This window comes from Orycteropus afer, unplaced genomic scaffold (genome assembly GCF_000298275.1).
Source record: "Orycteropus afer afer isolate SDZICR_OR568_19922 unplaced genomic scaffold, OryAfe1.0 scaffold00110, whole genome shotgun sequence".
Lineage (NCBI taxonomy): Eukaryota > Metazoa > Chordata > Mammalia > Tubulidentata > Orycteropodidae > Orycteropus > Orycteropus afer.
Window position 1 is genome coordinate 8,297,459 of NW_006921697.1, and position 15,106 is coordinate 8,312,564.

Consider the following 15,106-nt stretch of genomic DNA (forward strand, 5'->3'; position numbering starts at 1 on the left):
GGTTCAAACCCACCAGCCACTCCTCAGAAGGAAGATGGGGCAATCTACTTCCACAGTGATACTGCCTCGGAAACCCAAAGAGGGGTCGCTATGAGTCGGGTCCGACTTGACGGCACATAACAACAACAACAACCATATATATATTTAAACTCACTGCCATTGAGTTGATTCCAACTTATAGCAAACCCCTTTGGGCTTCTGAGTGGTAAATCTTTATGGATGTAGTTTGACCCATCTTTCTTATGTGGAACAGAGGGTGGATTTGAACTGCCAACCTTCTGGTTAGCAGTCAGATACCTTAGATATCAGGCCACCAGAGTACATGCTCTCTCTCTCTATATATATATACATACAGCCCCCAAATTATGAATAAGTTTTGTTCCTAAGTCTTTCTTTGAGTTGATTTTGTATGAAAATCAGAACAGTTAGGTAAGGCTCATATGTAATATCAATTAGTCAAATGTTTGTTTTGGTATATAATATGTTTTAGTTTATACATAGTTTATAGCATGTATAGTTTGTTTTAGTATTTAGTATATAGTATATAGTATATAGTATACCTTCTATGCATAAAAACATTAAAGAAATACTTCCAGACACACTAAAGAATCTTTGACATAATAATAAAGTAATATTAATGTTGTGATGCACATTATAAAGTAGTACACAATTGTTATCATGAACACTGCATGTACTTCAAATTTTTATTATAGGCTTTATAGAGTTGGTTCATAACAGCGAGTTCTATATAAGTTGATTGTTTGTAATCCAAGACTACTTGTATGTACTTCACTAGATTTGTTCCTCTAGAGAATCTAACCTAAAACAGCTCTTTTACTTCATCATTTCTTCCTTTTACTTTAGCTACTCTGTGTTCAAGAGCAAGTTTCAAAGTCTCTTCTGACATCCATTTTGACTTTTCTTCTTTTTAATGACCTGTGGTAATTAAGGTTCTGTGTCAACATGGTTGGGCCATGAATGTGAATGGGTTCGCAGCTGGATGTAGTTATTCTTCATGATGAGATTGGTGTGGTATACACTTCCATGGTGGAATCTGCTGTAAACAGTTCATCAGTTGAAGAGGAGTTGCTTTCAGGGTGTAGTCTGCTTCAAATATATGTGGAGAAAATTTGGGAAAAGTCTCTAGCTTTTTGCTCACTTAGGATCCTGCCTTTGGCTCATCAACATCTTTAGTTCCTGGACTTGAACCAGTGGGCTGCCATTTTGCCCGCCACTCTTGAGATTGTTGCCTGTGCAGTCTGTAAGCCAACAATCTGCCATTTTCCCTGCTGATCTTGGATTCATCAGTCTTGGCTGCCAGCAGCTGTGTGAGTCAGGGAAAGCCTTCAGCTTGCTCCAGTGGGCCTGGAACAAGAGGCAGAGCTGAAGCCCAACGCTGAGGGCCTCCACTATCTCCTAGAGCTGGCACTCTGAACTCAGACTTCTACCCTAGTCTTCCCCTAGAGCTGGCATTCTGAAGTTGTACTTCTAGCCTCCTAAATAAATTTCCATTTGTTAAAGCCATTGACTTGTGGTATTTCTGTTATACAATTACTAGAGAACTAAGACATTACCTTTGTCTTTCTTGTCCTTGATCTCCTCCTGCAACTAATCTGGCCTTTGTTCATTAGTGTTCAGTGCATCAAATCTATTCTTGAGATGGTCTCTCAATTCTGGTGGGATATATTCAAGGTCATACTTTGGCTCTTATGGATTTGTTTTAATTTTCTTCACCTTCAACTTGAACTTGCAAATGAGTAATTGATGGTCTGTTCTACACTCAGCACTTGGCCTTGTTCTGACTGATGATATTGAGCTTCTCCAATGTATTTTTCCAGAGATGTAGTTGAGTTGATTCTTGTGTATTCCATCCACTAAGATCCATGTTATACCTGCTTTTTATGTTGTTGAAAAAAAGGTATTTTCAATGAATAAGTTGTTGGTCATGCAAAATTCTGTCATGTGATTTCAGGCATCATTTCTATCACTAGGGCAATATTTTTCAGCTACTAAATATTCTTCTTTGTCTCCAATTTTCACTTTCCAATCACTTGTAATTATCAATGCATCTTGATTGCATATTTGGTCAATCTCAGACTGCCGAAGTTGGTAAAATCTATTTTTTTTTTAATCTTTGGCATTAGTAATTGGTGGGTAAATTTGGATAATAATCATATTTACTGGACTTCTTTGTAGGCACATGGATATTATCCCATCACTGATAGCACTGTATTTCAGGATAGATCTTGTAATGTTCTTTGTGACAATGATGTGATGTCATTCCTCTTTAATTTGTTATTCTCACCATAGTAGACCACACAATTGTCCAATTCAAAAATGGCCAAGACGAGTCCATTTCAACTCAATAATGCCAAGGATATCAATCTTCCTGTGTTCCTTATCATTTTTGACAATTTCCAATTTTCCATGATTCATACTTCAGATATTCCACATTCCCAGTATTAATGGATATTTTCAGCTATTTCTTCTCATTTTGAGTCATGCCACACCAGCAAATGAAAATCCTAAAAGCTTTACTGTGGTAGTTCAGTTTGTATGTCAACTTGGCTGGACCTGGTTGAGTGGCTGGGCAGCTGGTGGTAGTTATTTCCCATGATGAGACTGGCAATCAACTCCATGGTGGGATCTACCACAAGCAGCTGAGTAGGTAACTTTGGGATGTGGTCTGCATCCTGTATATAAGAAGACTTGGGGATAGTCTCTAGCTTATGGCATGCTTGGACCCTGCATGTAGCCATGTCATTGTTCAGCAGCCTGTCATACTCTGCTGACCTTGGGACTTACAATGGACTTAAATTAATGATCTGCCATGTAGTTTGGTAACATTGAGACTGTGCCTTTTTTACTTGTCAACCTTGAGTTTGTCAAGTCAGCGGCTGTCTGAGTGAAGAAATGCCTCTAGCTCCAGTGGGCTGGGAGCAGGAGGCAGAGCTGGACCCCAAGGTTGAGGGGCTTTCACCTAGTCTCTCAAGCCTGGCACTTTAAACTTGGACTTAAAGCCTCCAAACTGTGAGAGAATAAACTCCTGTTTGTTAAGGCCATCCCAATTGTGGTATATTCTTGTCAGAGCAGCACTAGGTAACCAGAACATTCACTATATCCACATTATTAAGGTCAACTCTACTTTGAGAAGGCAGCTCTTTCCAGTCATATTTTGAGTACCTTCCAACTTGAGGAGCTCATCTTCTGGCACTATTTCAGACAATGATCTGCTGCTATCCATAAGATTTTCACTGGCTAATTTTTTCAGAAATTGATGTCAGGTCCTTCTTCCCAGTCTGTCTTAGTGTGAAAGCTCTGCTGAATCCTTTCTATCATGAGTGTGCTAGACTGGGTTCTCTAGAGAAGCAAGACCAGTAAAGCTTATATATAGGGAGAGAGAGAAAGAGAAATTTATCTTAGGAAAATGGTTCACACATTTATAGAAGCTGGCAAGTCCCAAGTTCTTGGATCAAACGTCAAGCTGGAGGCTTTTCCCAACTCACACAGCTGCAGGGGCTGACAGTCACAAGGTTGGCAGGCAGTATACTGGCTGTTGACTCCAACGAATGATGAATCCAAGATCTCCAGGCCGAATGATAGATTGTTTGCTCACAGACAGTTGTAGGGAGCACAACAGAATCCCGATCCACAGAAGAGTGTCTCTTTTCTAAGGATGTCCATAAATATACTGAAGCAGGTCACACCCCTAGGGAAACTCCCTTTCAACGGATTGGCTGCTCAAAACATATACATCTGATCCCATCATTGGAACAACCCACATCACAATTGCTTAAACAGCACAGAATTGTGGTCCAGCCAAGTTGACACACAGCTCCAACTATCACAATGGGTGACACTTAGAATTTGAAATACCTGTGGCATAGCATCCAGCATCGGAGCAACAAACAGGCCACTATGGTATGACAAACTGCCAGATGAGTGGTTGTTTGCGTTTTCTAAGTACTCGTTTTTAAATAACATCATCTTTATTTTTTGATACAATATCTGCTGTCTTCTCTCTGAGGATATTAATGGCAGTTTTGTTTTTTGAGGCGTTCATCTTCCTGTATGGTGTGTGTTTCACTAAGTTGTTTTTTTCCTTTTGTTGTTTGCTGTCTCATGTTACTCATGCTAGAGACTTTCCTCAGATAGCTAGGCATGTTTAGATACTCAGATTTAAGAGTGAGAACAAGAAAAAAAAAAAAAAGCTGTGTGTGTGTGTTTGTGGAGGGGACTTTTATCCTAAGATAATCAGATTAGGATATTTATAGGAGCTAGTCAGATTACTCAGATAAGATTTTTCTAATATCTTGCCTAGAGGATATATGGCTATCATTGTTTCAGTATTCTAATTGGAGAAAAAAGTATGAGAGTGTCAGAATTGAAAATATAACTGTTCATTTAGTACCCTTGTTTTGAGCATAACACCTTTCTCTTCAATGTTTCCTGATAACTACCTATTCAGAGAGGAGCTCTGTTAGTGTAGTGCCTAAGACACTTGACTGCTAACCAGAAGGCTGGCAATTCAAACCCACCAGCCACTTCTTGGAAGGAAGGTTGGGCAATCTACTTCCGTAGTGATACCACCTCATAAACTCAAGGAGGAGTCGCTATGAGTTGGGTCTGACTTGATGGCAAATAACAACAACACACCTATTCAGAGATTTTTGATTTATTTTTTATTCAGAATAAACTTACAATTGTCTGTCAGGACCAGTTAGGGGAAGTTTCCCAGCTATGCAACTTGGAGAAGAACATCTAGGAGACAGGAATCCCCACGTGCCACAAATGGTAAAAAGCTTGACTATTAGCAAAAAGGTTGGTGGTTTGAATCCACCCAGAGGTACCTCAGATGGACAGCCTGGGAATCTGCTTCTAAAATGTCACAGGCTTGAAAACCATATGGAGCAGTTCTACTCTGCATACATGGGGTTTCCATGAGATGGAATCAACTCAACAACTATTAAGAGCAACAGTGAATCTCAGAGCGTTAAAACAACAAAACCAACATTTAATATGGAAAATTTAAAACATGCATAAAATTAGAGAAAAAAAAATCATTAACTTTCATTTACCTATCCTAGCTTCAACACTTATCAACATTTTACTAGTTCCTACTACTCTGGTAGCGTAGTGCCTAAGGCACTTGACTGCTAACCAGAAGGCTGGCGGTTCAAACCCACCAACCACTCCTCAGAAGGAAGATTGGGCAATCTACTTCCATAGTGATACTGCCTCAGAAACCCAACGAGGGGTCTCTATGAGTCTGGTGTGACTTGACGGCACATAACAACAACACTACTTCTTAGATGGACCTGCCCATTTAACCCATCCCCTTGTTTTAACACCACATTTGCCTCCTTCCAGAGGTCCTGATACCATCAATTTCTGAACCCTCTGGTGTTTCTGAAGTGTAAACTGGTTGTGGTTTTTTTTTTTTTTTATTTTTCCCACACCTTAGGATTCATATTTCTTGGTTGATTTGTTACCACATTTCTTTTTGCTTTCTAGCTTCCAAATTTTTATTATTGTCTCCTCTCTTGGTCTCTTAGCCATGTTGAAGTTTCAATTTCCCCTCAGCTCCTATTCCTTCTAACATCTGAGATTTTAAGTTTTAATCCATCTGGAACTTTAGTTTCCAGTTCTTCAATGGGATGATCTGTCATATCTTATTTCAGTCTGCTCATCCTGCAAACAACTCTCCCTGACCTCCTGATGATAAGTTCAGGGACCTCATTCTACCTTTTACTTCATCCTACCACAGCACTTACCTTTTTGTATTATAATTGCTCATCTACTCTATGTTTCCCCCATTAGATAGTGAGTTCTGTGAGGACTGGTATAAAGGCCCAAGACAAATAACTCACATACTCTCTCAAACTCTCAAAAACCATTTCTGTAACATGGTACATATTTAATAATACTTTGCTAATAACTCAAATAACAACGAATTATTAAATATGCACCATGTTCCAGAAGTGGTTAAGAATTTTCATATACCAATTTATTTAATCCTCAGAATTATTACAGGGAGGAGGCTCTAATGTTGTCCTCAATTTATAGATAAGAAAATTGAAGCACTGTTATTCGACAAGTTGCCCAAATTCATATCACTAGTAAATAGAAGAGCCAGGAATGGAATCTAAGCTATCTGGTTCCAAAGTCTGAATATTTCAGATCAAATTATAGAATAAATGTGCACCTGAAGCCATGATTGAACTGATGAACTAGCCTCATGCACTACAGAGGTTAGAAAGCTCCATCTAACCACTTCTCTGAGAACAATTTTATCTTATCTTGCAACTCTGGATATTTTCAGTCTGTGACAATAGAGTTAAAGTCATTGCTATTCATAACTGCTGATATTCATGTGCTGCCTGCCCTCTGAATAGCCAGAGAAGAGCCCTTCAGAATCATAAACGGTGGTCTCAAAAAACCTCCTCAAATGCAGGATCTGAGTTTAATTTTTGTCGGGATTCCATCCTCCCAAGAATCTAGTAGTGTAACTGGAATTTGATAGGTTGTCAGAATATATTGAGTGGCTTAAATAAATGAATCAGTCAGATAAATCAAATGATCAACTCTTCAGTCACTGAGTGACAAGTTAGAAAGAATTTTAGCCCATCCCATAACTGTGGGGACAAGGCATTATAAAAATTAAGATGAGATCAAAGTTTGTTTCTACCCTCCCATTCCCTTCTAGTACTGCCTCTTCCTTATTTTTGTGTTAACCTCAAATGTGCAGTGTCTAAATGCTGTGCATTTATGTGCTCTGCCCATTTCTCTAAGACATCCCACATGGAATGTCTGCTTTGCAAATAATTCATATTAATTTATTATTTAAAAACATCTATAGAGTGTCTACTAAATACAAGTTTTTTTAAAAAACACACTCATTGCTGTCAAGTCGGACTTGACCCATAGTGACCCCTCCTTGAGTTTCCAAGGCAATATCACTACAGAAGTCGAGTGCCCAATCTTCCTTCTGAGGAGTGGCTAGTGAGTTTGAACCATCAATCTTCTGGTTATCCATCAAATGCTTTACGAAGTAGGCCACCAGAAAATAGCTGTGGTTCATAGAGATAATCAAATCCTTGACCTCATATTGTGCTTTATCCTGGGATTGGTTTTCTAAAGGACAGAAAAAGATATCATAACTGCTGAAAGCACTAACCAAAAAGACTTCCCCAAAAGAGTAGAAAGAGAACCTATAGATTGGGAAAAAAATATTTGGTAACAGCATATCTTACCAGGGACTTATCTCTAAAATTTATAAAAAATACTTCAATACCTCAACAACAAAAAGACAAAAAATAAAGTTAACAAGTGAGCAGAGGACATGAGCAGACACTTTACCAAAGAAGATATTCAGGCAGCCAACAAACACATGAAGAAATGCTTATGATCATTAGCCATTACAAAGATGCAAAACAAAACAACAATAAGACATTATCTCACTCCAGCATTAATAGCAAAATTCAAGAAGGTGAAAAACAACAAATGCTGAGCATGTGGAGAGATTAGAACTCTCATACACTTCTAGTGGGACTGTAAAATTGTGCCACCACTGTGGAAAATAGTATGGCACTTCTTTAAAAAGTTGGAAATTGAGATTCCATATGATCCAGCAATCTCATTACTAGGTATATGTCTTGAAGAAATGACAGCCAAGACACTAATAGATATATCCACACCCCTGTTCACTGCAGCACTATTCACAATAGCAAAGAGGTGGAAACAATGTATGTGTTCATGAATAGATGAATGGACAAACTGTGGTACATAAACACAAAGGAATAATATGCAGAGCTAAAGAATAACAAAGAATCCACGAAACACCTCATAACATTAATGAACCCAGCGGACATTATGCTGAGTGAAATAAATCAATCAGAAGAGGTAAAATATTATATAAGTCAACTACTATAAAAAGTCAAGGGCAGATTGAAAACTTTCTCTGATGGTTGGTTCCCAGGAATGGGAGAAGGGAGGGAAAATCACTAGCTATGTAAGAGACATGTATTAATTTGAGTGAAGGGAAAGGTAATATACAAAAAGTGTGTGACCATCACTAAGATAAAAGAAGACATGGAGAGGTACACAAGAGTAACTGACAACAAAGGTAAATACCATTACATCCATAATTCTGCATTACCAGTAATGACAGACATTAATCTATGAGTGGATACATAGGTAGACTGGCAAAATGATCAGGTATGGGTAAGCAAACAAGATATTTCTACATATATGTTTATATGTGCTATAAAAAAAAAATCATGTATATGGCAAAGCAAATGTAGGGCAAATTTATGAAAACTTCTTAACCATAATCAGAAACCGTGAAAGAATAAGATTTGAGTCTGGGGGAACAGGACCATAGTGGTGGGGGACATCAAGGTCAATTGACATAGCATACTCCACAAAAGATAATGTTCTATATCGTATTTTGGTGAATAGCAATGGAGACTTAACAGCTTGCAAGTGGCCGTCAAATGCAACTATTGTTTTTTTCTCAGTTTGAGCAAAGAAGAGTGAAGAGAATCAAAGACACATGGAAGCAATTAGTCCAAGGGACTAGTGCACCATGTGAACCCCGGGAACCATGACCTGGAGACCAGAAGAACTACCATTTCCAACCACTATGAAAGGGATCAGGAGCTCTGGTAGCATAGTGGCTAAAGCACTTGACTGCTAACCAGAAGGCTGGCAGTTCAAACCCACCAGCCACTCCTCGGAAGGAAGGTTGGGCAATCCTACTTCCGTAGTGATACTGCCTCGGAAACCCAAGGAGGGGTCGCTATGAGTCGGGGCCGACTCGACGGCACATAACAACAACAACAACAACATGAAAGGGATCATCACAGTACAAGGTCCTGTACAAAGTGGGGGAAAAATGTAAAGCAAAACTCAAAATCACAAAAAAGACCTGGCTTACTGTTTGATAAGGATTGATGAGACTCTGAGACTGTGGCCCTTACTAACGCTTCAAGCCCAGAACTAAACTCACCCCTAAGGACTGACATTCAGCCAAACAAGAGACAAGCCTGTGGGATGAAAAATAACTCTAGGGAGGAAGGGACTCCTTAGAAAAATCAACCATTTGAGATTTAAAGGGCAGCACTAGCCTAAGGATAAAGTTCATAAGGCAGGAAGGATAGGAAAGAAGGACAAATGGAAGTAGTAACCACAGGGAGGAAATGGGAAGAGAAAATGTGTGGCTACTGAATTTAATGTCACAAAACAAAATGTGTATGAACAGTTGAATAGAAAAACAATTTGCTCTGTAAACTTTCACTAAATTCACAATAAAAAGTTAATTAAAAAAAAAAAAGTATGATAATATCCCTTACCCTCCAGGAGCTTACAATCTGAATGGGAAATCAGAATGAATTAGCAAAGAATGAAAACATAGTTAAGAGCTGATTGCAGGAGACTTTTCACACTTCAGTAAACTCTCTGAAGAGAGAAATAGCAGTGTGGGTTAGAGTTGACATGTACCCAAGGGAGAGGGTGAGAACTGTAGAATGTCTGGATAGGCACAGAACAGAAGGCATTTCTGATGAAGTAATGGCCTACACAAAATCTTGGGTTTTGGAAAGAGCCTTGTGTGTACACAAAGATTGAAAATGATGATCAAATACTCTGTTGTTTGGAACAGACTTTAAAGATTTAAAGGGATTTGTTTCTTTATAATTAAATGTCTCATTCTTCAACTAGAATGTCAGGGCTGTGCCTACTTTGACTACTGATATTTCACTGGTGTCTACAACAGTGCTCAATAAATAATTGTAGAATTGTGTGCATGTATGCATGAATGCATGTATGCATGAATGAATGAAAGTGTGTTATGGAGGAAGAAGAAATGAAGGTAGATGGATGACACAGATCCAGAGCACGAGGTGTACGTTTCCTCCCTGAGGATGTGTTATCTAATGTTCCAGGTGTTTGGCAAGTTATCTCATAAACTAATTTCTAAAAATCCCTTTCTGCCAATAGATCCTCTGGTTCTGTGATTCTAATCCCTGTAGAAGTGCTAATAGTTGATATTGGCTTAATGTTGGATTTCTAACACTGGACTCCTAAAGATGCTTGCATTCTTAATGGAGGAGGTTTAGGCATTGGGACAGAATCACAGGGATATATTTACAGACTTCAAAGGTAACTCCCTAGGTATCTGCTTACATGGCTTTCTCTGTTCCGTCCACCCACAAATGTGACCCAGAAGGCATGATTCTGGCAGCCATTCTCTTACCTAGGGAAAATGGGAATTTTAGAGTTTCTCTTAGTTTCCTTCCTTCATGTTCCCATAACCTGCCTGTCAGCTCTTATTTCAGTGATAAACTTCTGATTATGTGCCTTAGCTCTTGGCCAGTAAGGGAGTCCCCAGACTTGTAGGAGAACAATTTGGAGGGGAGAGTTATGTCACTTTGAGTGATTGTGTAAAAGAGAGAGCACAAATACACAAGTGGTAGTGGATGAGGAGAGAAAGGGAAGGAAGTATGGGCTATCAATGGATAAATAGATATGTAAATTGATTGATCCTTGTATTAATAGGTCAAGGTCTTGGGTCCTGTTATATTAGTATTTACTAACTCTTAGAGTGACATACCAGGTCTCACTAGTGTTGGTGTTCCATTTCATTGCGTCTTTGCATGGTCCATGTCTACCATGCTCTCAGATATGTCCTCACTTTGCTACCACTTTAACTTATATTTTCATGCCATTCTTTTCATTTGAAGTGCCCTTCTGCTCTGATCTCTACATTATCAAATCCCATGTATTATGAAATCCTATCTCATGAAGTCTTTCCTCACTTCCTCCCCATTTCAGTAGAGACCTGAACATATAAAGAACAATTCTTGCAAGGATCTAAGGGAACAGGTTCTGAGCAGAGGAAAGAGCAAATGGAAAGATTCTGAGGCAGGCACCTGCTAGGTGGGCCAGCATGGGTCCAGTCAGTATTTGATTCACCTTTGTATTTTCTTCAATGATAATAAAATATGATCGAATGTGCCAGTATTATTTCAGTCTTTTGAAGGTTGGGACACTTATTGAGGAGGGAAACATTTATTAGGTACTGTTGAGGCCCCAGGTGTTTTACACACAGACATTCTTATTCTCATAATAACACAATGAAGTGTTATTCCTACTTTTGTTGTTGTTGTTGTTGTTAAGTGGCATTGAATCATCTCTGACTCATAGCGACCTTATGTAAAACAGAAGGAAACAGTGCCTGGTTCTGTGCCAGCTTCATGAACCCTACTGTCCATGAACCCATCATTGCAGCCATGTGTGTCAATCCATCTTGTTGAGGGCCTTCCCCTTTTTCATTGACCCTCCATTTTACCAAGTATGATATCCTTCTTCAGAGAGTGGTCCCTTCTGACAACCTGACCAAAGTAGGTGAGACAACATCTGGACATTCTTGTTTCCAAAGAATTGGAAACATTTTGGCTGCACTTCCTCCAGGACAGATTTGTTAGTTCTTTTAGCAGTCCATGGTACTTTCAGCATTCTTTGCCAACACCACAACTCAAAAGCATCAGCTCTTCTTGGGTCTTCCTTATTCATTGTCCAACTCTCACATATATGAGACAATTAAAAATAATAATAAGGTTACACAGCTAGTAAAGTTTGAGTAGGGATTCTCTCTGGTGGCAAAGATGATGTACTTGCTCTTCATTACATCACTTTACATTACAATAAATAATAGTTGTGAATAGTTCTTTTCTTCAGAACTCTTGTCTCAGTTTATAATTATGTACTTATTAGTGTTATTATTTGGTCATTATTAGGTCTCTCTCCCACTATACTAGAAGATCCATGGAAAAAGGAACTATTTTAGTCTTCAAAGTGTTGTATACAAGGCTCTTTCAGTTTGCAACAGAGATGGACATGGTCTGCTAACAGAATTCTGAAAAAATTTGCTGCTAGCAAATGTAATCTAGAAATATAGAAGATGTCCATTTGTTGATACATCACACAAGTTTTGGACTCTCCTCCCTTACTATCCCACATCTTGGCCTCTATGTCTGCCCCTAATACTTTGGGGGTAGGGAGGGAACACTCACTCAGCAAGGGACTAAGAGGCTTGAGTTTCAGTCCCTACTCAATTCCTTGCTATTTGACTTTTCAAGCTACTTAAGTTCTCTGGGCTTCAGCTTCCTATCTGCAAAATTGATCTAGTAATAATCATAAGTATAAATAGCAGCAACAAAATCAAAGCTATACTTTACTGAGCACGTACTGCATACTAAGAACTTAACTAATAGCCTTACACATACATTATCTCACTAAACCTTCTGCCAGATTTCTGGAGTATGTACCATATACACTGTCTTTTAACAGATAAGGAAAGTGACTTAGAAAGTTTTAATGATGTATCCAAGGTATTAAGTACAGACTTTTGAAGATTCAAATCCTTATCACAGCCTACAAGGGCCAGTATGAATTCCCTTCACATCACTGACCCCACCACCAGCCCCCTACTTCCCTTTCTTTGCCATGTGAGTAAGTCATCTCAAATAATGTACCTCAGTCAAGATTTCGGATGACTGCAGTCTCAGCCAGACTAGCCTTCTCTTTATACTCCAATATGTTAATGCTATATTCCACCACTGGGTCTTTCTTTAAATATGCTATATTGCCTGTAGATGTAATGTCCCCCGACATCTTCTGCTTGGTCAATATCTCCTGTTCATTCTTCTGGTATTAGTTCAATTGTCATCTCCTAAGGAAAGCCTGAGAGGTTTTAAAATAAACTCACCATTTGCTTTGACATTCTCATTGAGAGGTGGGGTCTATATCCTCTGCCCTTAAATCTGGGCAACTTTTTGGCTGCTCTGACCAATGGAGTATGGTTGAAGTGATGCTATGTGACTTCTGAGGCTGTGTCATAAAATACCATGCAGATGCTATCTTGTTCATTGGGACATTTGTTCTTAGAGCCCTGAGCCATCACATAAGAATTCCAACTTTCCTGAGTCCCATGCTGCAGAGGCCATGTATAGGTGTCCAACTCAGTGGCCAGCTGAGCTCCCAACTGACATTTATCGTGAACTGCATCCATGTGAGTGAATGATGCTGAAGATCTATAGCAATCAAGCATTTAGGCGACTGTGACCTGAACATATACATAACTGAAACACCAACAGAGACACCACGAGAGATCTCCCTGTTGAGCCTTCCAGAATATATGACTAACAAAGGCATAGGAAAAATTTTTAAGCTGTTAAATTTTGGTACAACTTATTAGGCAGAAATAGGGAATTTTAACACAATTCTGGAGAATTGTTCTACTCTTTACACCTAATCTAGGTCAGGTTCTTTTCTTCAGAGCTCTGGTCTCAGTTTACATATACATTTCTTAGTGTCTTTATTTGGTCATTATTAGGTCTCTGTCCCACTATATCAGAAGCTCCATGGAAAAAGGGACCATTTTTGCTCAATGTTTGTATCAGTTAGGATAGCCTTTCACTGCAAGTAACAGAATCTCTCTGCTGCTAACCAAAATGTTGGCAGTTCAAACCCACCCAGTGGAATCACAGGAGGAAGTCCTGGCAATCTACTCCCATAAGATTGTTGTTGTTGTTAGGCACTGTCAAACTGGTCTGATTCATAGCAACACTATTTACAACAGAATAAAATGCTACCCAGTCCGGCACCATCCTCACAACTGTAATAATCTTTAAGCCCATTGTTGTAGCCACTATGTCAATCCATCTTGCCGAGGGTCTTCCTCTTTTTCACTGACCCTCCATTTTACCAACCATGATATCCTTCTTCAGGGACTTGTACCTTCTGACACATGACCAAAGTATGAGAAATGAAGTCTGGCCATTCTTTTTTCTAAGGAGCATGCTGGCTGTATTTCCTCCAAGACAGATTTGTTTATTCTTCTGGTAGTCCATGGTACTTTCAATATTCCTCACAAACATCACAATTCAAATGCATCACTTCTTTTATTGTCTTCCTTATTCATTGTCCAACTCTCATATGCATATGATGCTATTGAAAATGCCATGGCTTGGGTCAGACAAACCTAGTCTTCAAAGTGACACCTTTGCTCTTTAACACTTTAAAGAAGTCATTTGCAAAAGATTTGCCCAGTGCAATATGTCATTTGATTTCATGACTGCTACTTCTTTGGATGAGGAGTCAGTGGCGGGATCCAGGTAAGAGGAGAGAATCCAGGCCATGCCCTACAAGTGGCAAGGGGGAAAAGTGGGGGAAAGGAGAGAAAACACCAGGGGAAATGGGACAGAGTGAGGAGTCAGTCACAGGGACCCAGATGAGGAGGGAACCCAGGCCATGCACCATCAGTGACAAAGCAGGAAAGCAGGGGAAAGGAGAGGATAAAGGCCAGGGGCCCAGGACAGAGCAAGGAGGCAGCAGCAGGGATGTAGGTAAGGGGAGGTTGGAGAGGTTTTGCACAGCTAAGGGGGATAAACTTGTCTGTTGGTTTGTCCTACTGTGGTGACATGTTGCTGTGAGTCTTGAGGCTGTGCCACCTGTGTTTCAAACTCTGCAGGGTTCACATGGTGGACAAGTTTCAGGGCAGCTTGAAGACTGAGAAAGACTAGCAAGAAGGAAGAGGCCATCTATTTCTTAAAGAATTGGCCAGAGAAAATCCCATGAATAGTAGAGAAGCACTGTCTGATACATTACTGTGCAACTTTCTGAATAGTCTGGAAACATTGTCCAATATAGAGGAGGAGGCTGAGTCACTTAGGTTAGAAGGCTCTCAAAAAGACTGGGAAAAAGCTGCATCATCAGAGCCAAACCAGCCTTACTGATATGGATAAGGAAAAGCTTTCGAGATCTCCATTTGCTGACGTAGCATGACTCAAATTGAGGAGAAACAGCTTCAAACATCCATTAATAATTGGAACATGGAATGTATGAAGTATGAATCTAGAAAATTGGAAGTTGTCAAAAATGAAATGGAATGCATAAAGATTGCTATCCTAGGCATTGTTGTTGTTGTTATGCACCCTCGAGTTGGACCTGACTCATAGCGACCCCTTCTTGGGTTTCCGAGGCAGTATCACTACGGAAGTAGATTGCCCCATCTTCCTTCCGAGGAGTTGCTGGTGGGTTTGAA